The sequence below is a fragment of the Podarcis raffonei genome, chromosome 3 (genome assembly GCF_027172205.1).
Source record: "Podarcis raffonei isolate rPodRaf1 chromosome 3, rPodRaf1.pri, whole genome shotgun sequence".
NCBI classification, from domain to species: Eukaryota; Metazoa; Chordata; class Lepidosauria; order Squamata; family Lacertidae; genus Podarcis; species Podarcis raffonei.
Genome location: NC_070604.1, coordinates 72,245,022 through 72,260,017, shown reverse-complemented (window position 1 = coordinate 72,260,017; position 14,996 = coordinate 72,245,022). Strand labels below are relative to the sequence as shown.

General features: G+C 38.4%; 1 protein-coding gene across 4 annotated transcripts in view; it reads left to right on the top strand.

Annotated features, from left to right (window-relative positions):
• PRKN (parkin RBR E3 ubiquitin protein ligase) overlaps positions 1–14,996 on the top strand; it is a 589,279-nt gene that overhangs the window by 381,285 nt on the left and 192,998 nt on the right. The gene's annotated exons all lie outside the window — the stretch shown is intronic.

Sequence of the window (14,996 nt, the reverse complement as noted above, 5' to 3'; positions counted from 1 at the left end):
GAAAAGAAAAGCTGAATGACCTCCACATGTCTTCTTTAGAGTCAAATAAGTTGTTAACTTCATTGGCCTATCTTCAACAGCTAATAGGAAAAGTATGTAACAGGAATTTCAAATAACCTTCCTGGCTGGTGAAGTTATCTCTGTTAATTACCACTGTGTTGAGTGCATGGCAGAGCACCCGCAGCATTTGTTAGGTTGAGTATCCTTTCTGCTTGACTAGGGAGAGAAATGTGGATTAGAGGCATCAAAAATGGTTGATGATTGTGGAAAAAGGTGACATATCAGAAAAAAGCAAAACAGCAAAATGTTGATTCTTACACGCTGAACAATGAAAATTGCAAAACAGCTAATTTTCTTCCTTGCTCTCAGGTGTCAAATTTGCTGGCAGTACCATGCCATATCCATGTTTTTGTGACACATTGGGCATGGCAATCCAAATAATTTATTTAATGCTGGATGAGCCACTTCTGGCAATGGATTTCCATCCTGTTTCTTATAAGTATTGGATCCAGGAGAGGTGTAATGTTTTCTGTTTATTTTCATTATCTCCACTCATGTTAGTAATGGCCATGGTTGAATTTCGAGCAGGCTCATTCTAACATTTATCAGAAGAGTTCCCACCTTAGGCATCAGCTTCCAGGAAGACACATGTACAGTTCATCAAATTCCAATTATTTAGTGGTTATCCTATTTTAACCACTGCAGCAGAGGAGAAGTCATTGGGATTTTCTTCCCTATGCTAAGTTTCAAGCTGACACTACTATTAAAATGGTTTGGGACTCACTGGGAAATTACTTCATGACATTAAAGAGTCACTGCATTGCACTTTTAATTGAATTTTTTGTTGTCATCATTGTTATTCATATTTTAGTTCTGGTCCTTTTGCTCTGTTTAGTTGGCTACTACTTTGGGACAAAATATTTCTTGATAAATTTATCAGTATTCGTTTATTGGATTTATTGACATACTCCAGCAATCTATGAATTTTTATTTTTATTTTATTTTTTTTGCCTTACGTTTTTTATTCTCAGCTTGTTAAGTAGTAATTTAGCCTCAGCTATGTCTCAGCCCATGCATATCATCTGCTGTGGGTTTAACTAGATGTGACATTGAGTTCCAGGACACTTTCCATCATTTAAAAAGGAATAAAGAGAAACAGTCTTATAGGTCTGCGATTGAAAGTCTAGGAACTACTGGTGAAGCAACTGCTTACCCCACTTTTCCTCCTGCAGTTTGTTTGCTAGAAATACTGCCCTACCCCTGTTTTGCCCACCTTCAGAAAAAAATATATGGGGACCTCATATTCTCTTCAGGCACAAAACTAGACAGCTGTGGGGATATTTTGTGTGGACAAGCAACAGAAGGGGAAAGAGTTAAGCCTACTCTGCCACTCTTCTGTTCCTGGCTGAATTTTTCAATTGCTGCTTTCCTTTAAAAAAAGGTGTAGTTGACATAATAGATTGATGCTTACCAAAGTAGCTGAGACTAATTTATCTTTTTGCTTCCACATGGCTTCTTTTGTGGGAAATATAAACCAATATCTTTCTAAAGAGCATATGTCAAAATGCACCATTGTTAACATTATTCAGCAGCGGGGGGAAGCTGAAGACAGACCCAACAGAACTGATTGTTCCATAGTGAAGACTTTTCACTTCCATTACTTCTGAGTAGTTGAATATAGGATTGTAGTGTGTCAATAAAAAACCCCTCTAAAATTAGTTTGTTATTCATACTTGCTGTTGTTGTTGTTGTTGTTTGTATACCACCCTATACCCGCAGGTCTCAGGGTATACTTGTGATCTTACTCCTTAGAAACACTGACACCATGGTTGTTGTTGAAATTTATATACCACCCTTCATTTGAGGGTCACAGGGCAGTTTACAGTACAAAAATACAACAGTTTTGTTGTATTCTGGACATTACTTTATAGATCTGTTTGAATTAAAAATGGGGTTAATGCAGCTCCAGTCAAGCCACTGATAAGTCTTATTGGTGTCACTGAAGTTGGTCCCAGAAATGCTAAAAAATAATATTCCTCCATTCTCTTTGGTGCATATGGGTGCAAATACAGGAGGCAAAGTCTCAGCTTTGTTTAGTTTGCTTAAATGTTAAAATTAACACTGTTCATTCTGGTGTTGTTATTTTGGGGAAATTATATAACATCATTATCATAGCCAGCGGTTTCCATTAACATTTGACTCTCTGCTTTTGATGCTATCAAGGGAATGATCAGATCTTGCTGGAGATACACAGTCATGGGGAAAAGAAAGTGCACCCTCTTTGAATTCTGTGGTTTTACATATAGCAATCATTTGTTCCTTAGCAAGTCTTAAAATTAGGTAAATACAACCTCAGATGAACAACGACATATGACATATTATACCATGTCATTATTTATTTAACAGAAATAAAGCCAAGATGGAGAAATCATGTCTGAAAAAACTAAGTACACCCTTACTTCTTCCTTAGGAATTAATAGGCTAAGTAGCGGACAGGGGCTGCTAATCAAATGTCCTTGCTTAATTGATCATCAGCAAGTGTGCCCAGCTCTGTTAAAGCCAAAGTTTCCGTAATTTGCTGGTCAGGAGCGTTCAGGTGTGTTTTAACACAATGCCAAGGAGGAAAGACCACACAATGCTCTTAGGGAAGCAAGTGCTGCTGCCCATGAAACTAGGAAGGGTTCTAGGCCACCTCCAACCAATTTTAAGTCTATCATTCTACAGTAAGAAAGATTATTCAGAAGTGGGAAACATTCAAGGCAGTTGCCAATCTTCTCAGGAGTGGACGTCCCAACAACTTCACCCCAAGGTCAGACAGTGCAATGCTTGGAGAAATGGGAGGGGGGAGTTACATCTCAGGCTCTACAGGCCTCAGTTAGCATGTTAAATGTTAAAGTTCATGACAGTGCAATGAGAAAAAAACTGAACAAGTACAGTTTGTTTTGAAGGGTTTCCAGGAGAAAGCCTCGTCTCTCTAAAAAGAACATGGCAGCACAGCTTTGGTTTGCAAAGTTGCATCTGAACAAACCACAAGGCTTCTGGACAGAACGTCCTTTGGACAGAATGAGACCAAAGTGGAGATGTTTGGCCATAATGCACAACACTACATTTAGCAAAAACCAAGCACATATCAGCACAAGCACCTCATACCAACTGTCAGGCACAGTGGTGGAGGGGTGATGATTTGGGCGTGTTTTGCAGCCACGGGACCTGGGAACCTTGCAGTCATTGAGCTGACCATGAACTCCTCTCTATACAAAACTATTCTATAGTCAAATGTGTGGCCATCTGCCCAACAGCTGAAGCTTGGCCAAAATTGGGTCATGCAACAGGACAATGATTCCAAGCACACCAACAGAATGACTGAAAAAGAACAGACTCAAAGTGTTGCAATGGCCCAGTCAAAATCCAGATCTCAGCCCAATTGAAATGCTGTGCGGGACCTTAAGAGAGCTGTGCATAAACAAATGCCAGGAAACCTCAGTGAACTGAAGCAACTTTATAAAGAAGAATGGGCCAAAATTCCTCCACAACAATGTCAAAGTGCAAGTAGATAAATAGGTACTGCTCCGGCGGGAAGGTAAATGGCGTTTCCAAGTGCTGCTCTGCTTCGCCAGAAGTGACTTAGTCATGCTGGCCACATGACCTGGAAGCTGTATGCCGGCTCCCTTGGCTAGTAAAGCGAGATGAGCGCCGCAACCCCAGAGTCGTCAGCGACTGGACCTAACAGTCAGGGTCCCTTTGCTACTGCTAAAAGTGGTTCTACAAGCTATTGAATCATAGGGTGTCCTTAGTTTTTCACACATGACTTCAATTTTGGCTTTATTTCTGTTAAATAAATCATGACACAGTGTAATATTCCATGTGTTGTTGTTAATCTGAGGTTGTATTTACCTAATTTTAAGACCTGCTAAGGAACAGATGATTGTTATTATGTCTTCGTATGTAAAACCACTGAATTCAAGGAGGGTGCGCTTTCTTTTTCCCATGACTGTATATATATCTGGATAAATCTAGAGGTCAAAAACCCTTCAGGAAAATAACAGGATTTACTTCATTGGATCGCTGTAACTGAGAACAGAGATGTGTTTCATAGATGCATAGTAATTTGAGCATGAAATATGTAGTGAAAAATGTATTTTGTACAAATAACATTTTTCAAATCAATTTTGTAACTTGTGTGCCTTAATGGCAGGGTCATTACACATAGGGTGCTTCCAGACATGGATGATTTAGTAGCACACAGTCATTTCGGTTCTGCTTTAAGATAGAAATGGAATAGCAACTCTTTTTTCCAGACTTCTAGAATCTGTCACCAAATGGACAGACCTTTTCCCCCTGCTCCAAATGTGAGGGGAGGGGAGTAATTTTCATTGGGACCACTATGTTTATTTATTTCATAAAGTTTATACACCACTTGGTTGTAAAAAATACTGCTCAAAACAGTTTCCCCCATTATGTGTGGAGAAAATGTAGAGTACTCCCCCTTGCTGCGTTTCCAAGCATGATCCTGTTATCCATTAGCTTCAGTTTAGGAAGGAAAAAGAAAATGGATATAAAGATAATGATGATATCTGGAAGAGAAAGGGTTAAAGTGATTAAGCTGATTCTTAGAAAGGAAAGACATCATAGAGAACATTTATTTATTCTCTTTATGAAGCAATGATTGGCCAAACAACCTGTTGTACAGCTGTGTGATGTATGTGTTTTAGAAAGAAAGTTGAACAGAGGGAAAATGTTGTGATCACTGTGTCATGCAGATGCCCTATTAAAAGTGAGCGGCAGGGGAACATGACTGTTCCACAGTAGATGTCTCCTTTGGAAGCAACCATAGATTAGAGGCCAGAGAACAAATATTTCTCATACTATTTCAGAGTAATATGTGAATACCAGGTTTCCCAATCTACTTTCCCTCACTATGTGCACATTACTCTGCCCCTTCTCGCTCCGGCTTTCATTCTTTCCTGGGCCTTTTGGCTGCCATTGGCTGAACACCCTCTGCCTGTGCCACTATTTGTGACATTAGGACAGTGAAGCAATAATTGCCAGAGGCTTCAGTATCACCACAAATCCCTTACAGTGAATGTAATGTGATGTGTGTGTGTGCGCGCGCGCATGTGTGCACGCATGCACTGTGCTCCATAACTGGCATACCTGAATGTGGAGATCTAAGTTACAATCTGATAGATTGCCTAGAAAAATACTACCTGGTGTAGGGTTGTTTTCTATAGATAGTCTAGCAAGTATTGTTTAGAATTTATGAGGACATAAGATGCTGCTTTATACTTATTATCCTTCTAGCCTACTATTGTCTACTCTGACTGGCAGAGGCTTTCCATGGTATCCAGCAGAGAGGGGTGTTTCCCATCACCTGCTCTCTGACTCTGTTGATGTGTGATACCAGGACTGAACCCACAATCTTCCATGTGTAAAGCATGTACTGAGTGATGAGCCCTACCCACTCTTTCAGAGGGTTAAAATTCATTAGACAATGTCCAATCATGTCAATTCAGAATTCAATTCAGATGTCAGGGCTTCTAATTGCTGCAACACCAATATTTAACAATAGCTGGTCTGATTATTTAAAACAGAGCTATGATTTAAACCCATTCTATGTGTAGATACTGAGACTTTGCACTTAGGAGCAAAACCCACTACAAAATAGTTTTCTCGTCTTATGGTAACTAAACTCTATCCCATTTCTCTTTATGGTGTCTTGAATTAATGAGTCTTCATGCATAGATATTTCCATGAGTACTGACCTCTAAATATCTTTGAAATAATTAATAAGGTGCTTAGAGGGATAGGCTTGCATATGCATGAAAGCACATTTATGGTTATTTAGCTAGTAGAAAGGGCACTGAAATTTCATCTGAAAAAAATGACACTTACAGAAAACCACACAGCGTATTTTAACATGAACCCTACCACTTTCCATTAAAAACGGGTGGGGGAAGGATGATAACTATGTGGGGTTATAGCCCACAAGGGAGTATAAACATGTCATGGAGCAGGAATGCCAAGAGAAGAATGGTGAGGCTAAGAATTGCAAGCTTTTACATTGCTGCAAGCATTTTGCAAAAATGGCTCTACGTCCATTTATGCCTGAAGAGTTCATCATATTTTGTGACATATTCTAAAGAGATCGGAGAAAAAGAAGCTATTCCCATCAGAACTGTAAAATGCTTTTTGTATCTTGAGGTGATCTCTATATTATCACAGATAAATAAAGTTACCTCTAGTTGCTGTTGGGACTATTATTAAAAATTGTGAGGGGGGCGGCACACACACTTCTTTAAGAGCAATATAAGAACACTCCTGGGAATTGGTTCCTGTGTGAGTATCCTATAACAACAAGTTATAATTGGTGGTGGGTTCTCAAGCCCCTGGTCTCTGCTAACAGGAGCTGTCTTTGGATTCAGTCCAATAATTGCCATCCTCAATTTTTCACCATCTTTCATAAGGACCTCATATATTGGGCAGTTTCACTGCCAGAAGAATTGAGAGGTAAAGTAGCCTCAGCTGATAGGATATAGCAAAGCCAATGAGGGAAAGTGGAAATTAAAATGCATGGTGCCACATACAGTTCCTAATGCATGATGGCTGTGGGATCAGAGGCATGGATACTGCATTCCCATGGCAGAAAAAAGTTAGTCATCAATAGGTTTGCAGCTAAGTCAATACATTGCTGAACCCATTGCTGAGTAACCTTAACTCTTCAACCTTCGTATTTAAATCATTGGTACACACTCCTCACCTATATAACTGTTCAGGATTAAACGGATGCAAAAGGGTTTTTAGCTTTCTTCCTGACATATTTCCCATTCTTTCCAGTGTTCAAGGGGTGAGGGTTGATGCTTACCCAGCCAGAATGATGCCAGCCACACACAAGAGGGAAGTAGGAGCATGTTTGGGAGAAACAAGAGCTTTGCAGAAATACCAAAAAGTGGGCAAAATCCTCACAAAACAGCTGAAACAGAACTATGCATGTGTCAAAATCTGTGTGTGACTATCCCCTTTCATCCAAACAAAATTAAATCTGCAATAATGTTCCCCTGGTTTCTCAGTGCATCCCTCCTTAGATTGGGTATTTGTGAATATGGTCAATTTCAGTGCTTCTCTGTCTCTTACTTTTGCTGTCTTAAATTTAAGTCATCCCATTTCCACAGCAGTTTGAGTGTGTGTGTGTGTTAAAATTCAACATTTTAGTGTGAATTTCTCCCAATGTACACATGTTTGTACGCAATTGTGCCTAGTATACACATTTTTTGCAAAGGAATTTCCCCTAATATAATGCATTTGTGTGTGTTATTTTCACTGACATATGAGTAAGTTTCCAAGCGTATGCATTTATGTAAACATTACTTGGCTGGAGAATTGTATTGCAAAATTCAGAAAAGTGCATATTTTGAAGGAAGGCTGTTTCAGTTTGTGTATTGTTTCAACAAGAGTGAATTAGGTACGCTGGTATACAATGTGAACTGAATTGAATTTTTTCCCATCCTTACCTCAGACCTGAGCAGTCTCCTGGCTGAGAAGGATGAGGTTTGAAGGCAGAGATTGGCCCCAATGCCTGCCTTCAAAGTATCCCTTTGAGCATTTTATATCTGCACCTTCAAAACCTCTCAGCGTGACCCTTCTCAGACAGGGAGGCTGCCCAGAGCTGAGTTCAGAAAGTACAACCTCCTTGTTTATGTATTATTTCAACTGTACAGTCCACCCTTCCTCTCCAAAGAGAGCCCAGATAGGTCACAATAATAAAAAATGCATTAAAATTAAAATAACACTATAAACAAATTGCAAAAAACAGTTTGGGTTCAGAAGGTATCCTAACATGTGTTTTCTATGTGGTTTTCGCTCTCCCTTTTAATCAAACTGAAGATAGTCCACCAGCCATGTATGGTGGCCCAAAAGGGACTCAATAAGCTCCATTTTTGTTTCATGTCTGAAATTCATAAAGTTATGGGGGGGCTGTCAAATATCTGGCATAGCAAAATGCATGGATAATAGGCTGTGTTTCATTAGATAAGGCACAGGCTATGGTATATGCAGGCCTGGTTTATATGCTCATTTTAAAAAGATATTTTTAATCACGAAGTCCCTCGTAATTCTTCTGTGGTTCATGTTCTTCTGAATATGCTTCAATATGATGAAAAAGAAAATGTTCAGTAGTAAAAACCCAGAGTTTATCTGTTTTTCAGCACATGGACAAGAACACTAGACTAGACTGGAAATAATTTAAATGGTCATACTATCCATTTTGTATTAGTGGTTTTTTTAAAAAGAAAGAAAGAAATTTTTAATGACATATAAATATTTTTTGCATCATTTTATTTAAGACAGCTTAAATAATGGGCATTGTGGGAAACATAAAAGCAGAAGGAAAATGTGCTTCGAGAAGAAGCAGCTATTAATGAGCAAATTCGCCCAATGTAGTAACTACATTTTCTTGAATTTATTTTGTTCACTTACTTGCAATGATATACTAAATTGGTTCACATGGATAAAAAGCAAAGAAAAGCACAGTTTTGAGGGCAATGAATCAAACTAGTTTTAGTTGCCTATAGAATGCTGTTTACAGCTCATCTAAAATGGCAATTGCTGGCAAATTAAAACAAGTGAATAGAAGAGAGATTTCTACCCCCCACCACATTTGTGTTTCCTCACCCCCCTGCCCCAAAATAGTAAGAGTGGTGGGCAAAAAATGGCATGGACATTTCAGTGGTGACACACCTTAATGGAACTTATCCCCATAGGATGGGTCTTTGGCCCCCTCTTTATATCATTTTAAATGAGCCTTTAAAACTTATGTCTTTCAGTCTGCTTTCAGTTGCTGACACCCACCTGTTTTTTAAAAAAATACTATTGTTCTGTGTTTTATCCTTACTGGTCTCCATCAGGATGTTTTTACGCTGCTATTTTATTTAATGTTTTAAATGTGTTTAATAATTCACATGGTTTTATGACTGTTTACGTTGTATTTATATTGGTTTGGTTATGTTTTATGTAAACCACTTTGTAGAAGCTTAGAAGCTTTAACCAGGAGAGTGGGATGTTAATACTTAAATAAATGATATACACAACCATAAAAAGTCATCCATTCAGACTCAGGTTTTAATTTGCCTTCTTTAATTTGCTGGCTTTAATGAAGGTGTCTTTATGTACAGTTAAATTACCATCTCCATTTTCTAAGTTAAGGTGAGCTCCTGGAAATTTATTTATTTAAATGAAGGCATCTAATCTTCCCTCTATTAGAATTCCTAATGGTTCATATGTGAGAGGGTTCCATAATCAGGAATAGTGTTCAGCTGGGAAAACCATCACCAGGTGCTTTTAGTTATAACTTGTCTCCAGTAGACAAACTCCAGAGACCATTTGGGCTATGTGCATAGGATTGTAAGCCTTCAATTAATATTCTTAGACTTACTTTTTGAGCTTTGGTCTCTTGCATGGCATCGTTGCCACATCTCAGATCTGATGAAGAATGTTCTCCTTTGACTATGAGTTGACTTTAATTAAATTTCTGTGCCTGGAAAGTGAAAATCTAATTTTCTTTTTGACATTTTCTATATTACTACTTAGACAAAATTATGAAAATAATTAATCCCTGTGAAGCAGACAGCAGCATTATAAGAGGTACAAAAATATTGCATATAAATAATACCACTAATCACCAATCTGTTATAATTTATTGATGTAAGTGCTTATTACAAATCTTAAATCAAATTTGTTCTTGATGTAGAGAATCTGCCAAACTACTGCAAAAAGTAGCTAGATATCAGTAAATGATTTTACAGCTACTTTGAACCATTTTTACGTCTGTAAAAAATCAGTTTATGTGACTGTTTCCCATCTTCTTCCAAAATATAAGCAAATATGATTGATGAGTTGTACCACATAACATTGAGGAAACATTTGAATGCTCACTTTCAGCTTTCTGTTTCAAACGCTGTCCAGGCTAGAAGAGGATGGGAATGTTAACAGCATATATTTATGAAGCTAACTTATACTGAGGTAGATCATCAATACTTCTAGTAAAGTATCTCAAAGTATCTGCACCTAATTTGTTGCTTTAGCCCTAAATCAAAATTATTGCACATAGATAAAATGTGACATAAAATACCTTTGAGGATCACCTCTTTGCACATTAAGTCCATTTAGAGGCCATTTTCATAGACCCTGAGGATCATCTAGTTCAAACCCTGCAATGCTGGAATATCAGTTAGATCCTACATGGCAAATGGCCATCTAAGTTTTGCTTAAAAACATCCAAGGAAGGAGAGTCTACCACCTCTCATGGGAGTCTGTTCCACTGTCAAAGAGTTCTTACTGTCAGAAAGTTCTTTCTGATGTTTAGTTGGAATCTCTTTTCTTGGAACTTGAATCTATTGGTTCTCCAGAGCAAGAGAAAACAAACCTGCTCCATTTCCCATGTGACAGACATTTAGATATTTGAAGTTGGCTATCATATCTTGTCTCAATCCTCTTATTCAGGCTGTTGTTATTTAGTTGTTTAGTCGTGTCCAGCTCTTTGTGAACCCATGGCCCAGCGCACGCCAGGCACTCCTGTCTTCCACTGCCTCCCACAGTTTGGTCAAACTCATGTTAGTAGCTTTGAGAACACTGTCCAACCATCTCGTCCTGTGTCGTCCCCGTCTCCTCGTGCCCTCAATCTTTCCCAGCATCAGGGTCTTTTCCAGGGAGTCTTCTCTTCTCATGAGATAGCCAAAGTATTGGAGCCTCAGCTTCAGGATCTGTCCTTCCAGTGAGCATTCAGGGCTGATTTCCTTCAGAAAAATAGGTTTGATCTTCTTGCAGTCCATGGGACTCTCAAGAGTCTCCTCCAGCACCATAATTCAAAAGCATCAATTCTTCCTTATCCAGGCTAAACATACTCAATTCCCTCAGCCGTTCCTCATGTCTTGGTCACCCTCCTCTGCACATGTTCCACCATGTCAACATCTTTGTTAAATTGTGGCAGAATAGAGTGGTACCATTACTTCCCTTGCTCAGAACACTGTTGACTCTTGTCAACTCTTGTTGAAGCTTGTGGCCTACTAAGACCCCTAGATACTTTTCATATTTCCTACTGGCAAGCCAGGTGTCCCCAATCTTATATTTGTGCAGCTGGTTATTCCTGCCTCAGTGTAACACCTGACATTTGTTTCTATTGACATTCATTCTGTTAGTTTTGGCCCATTTCTCCAACCTGTTAAGGTCATATTGAATGCTGATTCTGTCTTCATCAGCATTGGCTACCCATCCCAGTTTGGTGTTGTCTGCAAATTTGATGCGCACCCCCTGAATATCTACATCCAAGTTGTTTATAAAGATGTTGAACCACAACAGGCTCTCTGTTGAAGGTACTAGCCAGGGAAAGGGTCCGTTGGGTTGTGGCATGCTGCCTTCAGAACACTGTTTTCAGGAAAGTAATCCAGCTGCCAAATCTCATGTCTTTTTTTAGTGCTGGAACAAATAGTGCAGTAGTGGTGTTTTTGACATGCAAAATACAGTCAACTAAAACGAATACCACATAACAGCACAACAGGATCACTAATTAAGACAAAAGTGGGAAAGATCCTCACTGATTGCAGTTCTTGGTGTGTTTGGTTGTGGGAAGAAATGTTTGCACCTGTATTTGATTGGAATTAGAATCAGATCAAAAATGTGAAAGGCTTCCACCCACATAGGAGGTAAATGGGACCCATAGCACTTGTTTGCTGCATCCTGGTTGAATTGGTTTTATTTCGCTGTTATGATTTTGTGCTTTTACTGTTTTGCTGTTTTTTATTGTTTATATGTGGTTTAATTGTTTGTTTCTGATTTGTTAGCTGCTCTGGGAGCAGAAATATTGAGGAATGAGACATATTTCCTCCATACCCAGTAAACAAATAAACTATGCATATTGGTTGTATTGATAGTGCTCCATGCACTGGTCTTAGTCCCAAGCTGCTTCTGTTTGGGTATGTTGAAGGGAAAAGCAGTACTGGCTTCAGATCAGGACATATGTGGCTTTGTCCCTGGAAGAGCAGGGCCGCCCCCAGTGGAGAAATGTTCACATTGCATACACATGTACGACAAATGTTTTGAAATAAAAAGCACGTAGAAAGACAAATCTCATTTTCCTAAAGAGATGCATATTCAAGTGTACAAATGAGAAGCTATAGCTTTCCACTTACTTCATACTGATTTATGAGCGTCAGAGCCATTAGCCCACAATTTAAGTACCTTAGAAAGTCTCTTTCTTAATTTCCAGTTCAGCAAGTACTCAGGTTCATGAGTGGCTCTGTTGAATATGGCTAAGTGTGTTTCAGAAGCAGAGCAGACAATGAGAGACTGAAAAAAATGGATCATTGTCGTTCCATGGGTACCAAAATACCCCCTTAGTAAGTGGAAGGAAAAAAAGGAGAAAAAAGAACAGCAATGAAATGAATTTATTTGAAACTAGGATGTATATGTATGTGTGTGTGTGTGCGCGCACATGTTTTCAACAGTGTGAAGAAAGACATCAGAATTTGGAACAGAATTGTTGACAGGCATTTGATGGAATATAATATAATATAATATAATATAATATAATATAATATAATATAATAGGGTCCAAATTACAAGCACCTCCAGCAACAGGGGAGATGCTTCTGATGGGACAATTCCACATCACTAGGAAGTATCCAAATGAATGAGTAAGCTATATTCACCATTCTAATTTAGAACATGAACACACTTCAATCAACAGAACCCGCACTGTTAACGCGTTAACACATAATACCCATTCCACAATTGTAATAGTTTGAGCTTTTAATGTGGCAGCACCTACACATTGGAACCCCCTGCCTATTGATATCAGGCAAGCTCCTTCAGTGTACTCTTTCTGGTGCCTGCTAAAAACATTCTTATTCAGACAAGCCTACCCAGATGTTTATAAAGTTGGTGCAAGTTTTAAGTCTATTGTCATTTTAACTTTTGAGAAGAATTAAATTATTGCTGTTAATTTTTCTTAGTGATAATTTTCTTGTTTTATTTTGAGGTTGTCTTTTCTTTTTTAAAAAAACAACAATCAAGCAGTGTACAAAATTTTATGAAATAAATAAAATAGGACAGAATGACATATTGTTTTATTTGAATCCAGTGGTAACTCAGCATCTTTCTTAGATTAACTTGGAGTGCCTGATGTTAGCACCTTGAAATTGGCTCTGTGTGACATTCTTGAGATGCTGCTTTCTCTTCTTTCTTTAGATATATTCTGGCTCTGGATGTTGTTTGATACACAGATAAGTTGATACATTAATGCCTTGCATTTCTGCTATTTATGCAGCCACTGTATTTTCCAAAGCAGAATCCTCACAGGGAAGGTGTGCATGTAGCTTACACATCTCCCCTAAATGAGTTCCCCATTGTACAATGCATTGACAGTGCAATTTAACATTAAGACTCGACCCTGGATTAGACCAAAGTGCATCTAGTCTCCAGCATTCACATTCAGCAGTGGCCAGCCAGGTAAATTCCCCTTTGGAAGCTCAAAACCAAGAAAGCATGAAACACTTGCACTCCCTCTTGGTGTGTCCAAGGCTGCTCTTTAAAATATACACATAGGAGAGTTATCAATTAAGCTTAGCTCAAATGTGGGTAAATGTAACACAAACAAACAGCTGGTATTTATCATTTTGGTTTCTGCACACATAATGTTTACTAACAGAGTGTCAGAGACAAAAGGGAGCTCAGCTTTTCAGGTAAATAGAGTAACAGGAGCGGTGCTGTCATTAGGCCAACTAGGCAGCCACCTAATGCACAGACCTCAGAAAGCTCAAACTAATAAACACTTATACACACTCAGCAATATTGCAAAAGAGACTAGTTGACTTGGCAGCTACCGTATATATATATTGAGGTCCAAGCATCAGCACTTGACCTCAAGGAACTGGTGATAAAATTTGCAAAGCAAAAGGCACACAGACTGAAATTTTGATTCAGGTAGGTAGCCGTGTTGGACTGACACAGTCAAAATAAATAAAAAATTGTCCAGTAGCACCTTAGAGACCAACTAAGTTTGTTCTGGCTATAAGCTTTCATGTGTATCTAAAGAAGTGTGCATGCACACAAAAGCTTATACCCAGAACAAACTTAGTTGAAATTTTGATGTGCCTGATATTGAAACTTTTATTAGACTTGCACTTTTAACATTTCAGTTCACAAGATTATTCAGAATGATCCCCATGCTAAAACATTTATTTTGTATTTGAGAAACATTGTCTTACTTATTACTGCAATTTAAAGTAAATTTAGCAATTTCAAGTTTGGGGCTTTTCATTTTTTCCTACAAGACATGTGTTTTTGAAAATTGAAGTTAGCAATTTGGGGGGGGGGGATTGGTGCAAATACTTAGCCTTGCCTAAGGTGCAAAATAGCCAGGCACAGTTGGATTTTGTTAGTCATGTTCCATTGTCCCAAGTAACATCATGCTGGAGTAAGGATTGATATTATGGGAGTTTATTTAGTAATAAGTGCTAGCAGAGAGACAGTTTTTAGCTAGGTATATTGAAATGAGACTCTAAGGTAAATAATAAGCATTTTAGTAGGGCAGGGGAGGGAATCCTACTTAATCATATATTTTAACTGCTTGAAGCCATTCCAGCCTCTTGAGGAAATAGTGGCTCTTGTAACAGCATCTAATTATTTCTTTTCTAAAGAAGACCAACTGCACGAATAGCAATTATTTTAAAGCTTTCCATAAAGGTATTTCTCACCTTAAAAAAAATCTTTCTAGATTTTAGGAAGAAAGATTTTTCCAGGTCTATACAGCACAACAGAACAGGAAGGATAATGTTGAGTCTCTGAATTTGCAGTTGTCACTTATGGAAAATACTGTGCCTCAGTTTCAAAATGGTGATCATGTGGTAGAATAATTTTTGGAATACTTCCTAGCAGTTTACAAAGGCAGAAGTATTGGGGAAAGCATCCATGAGGAGTGTCAGTAGTTCAATTTTTAGAAGTGCTGC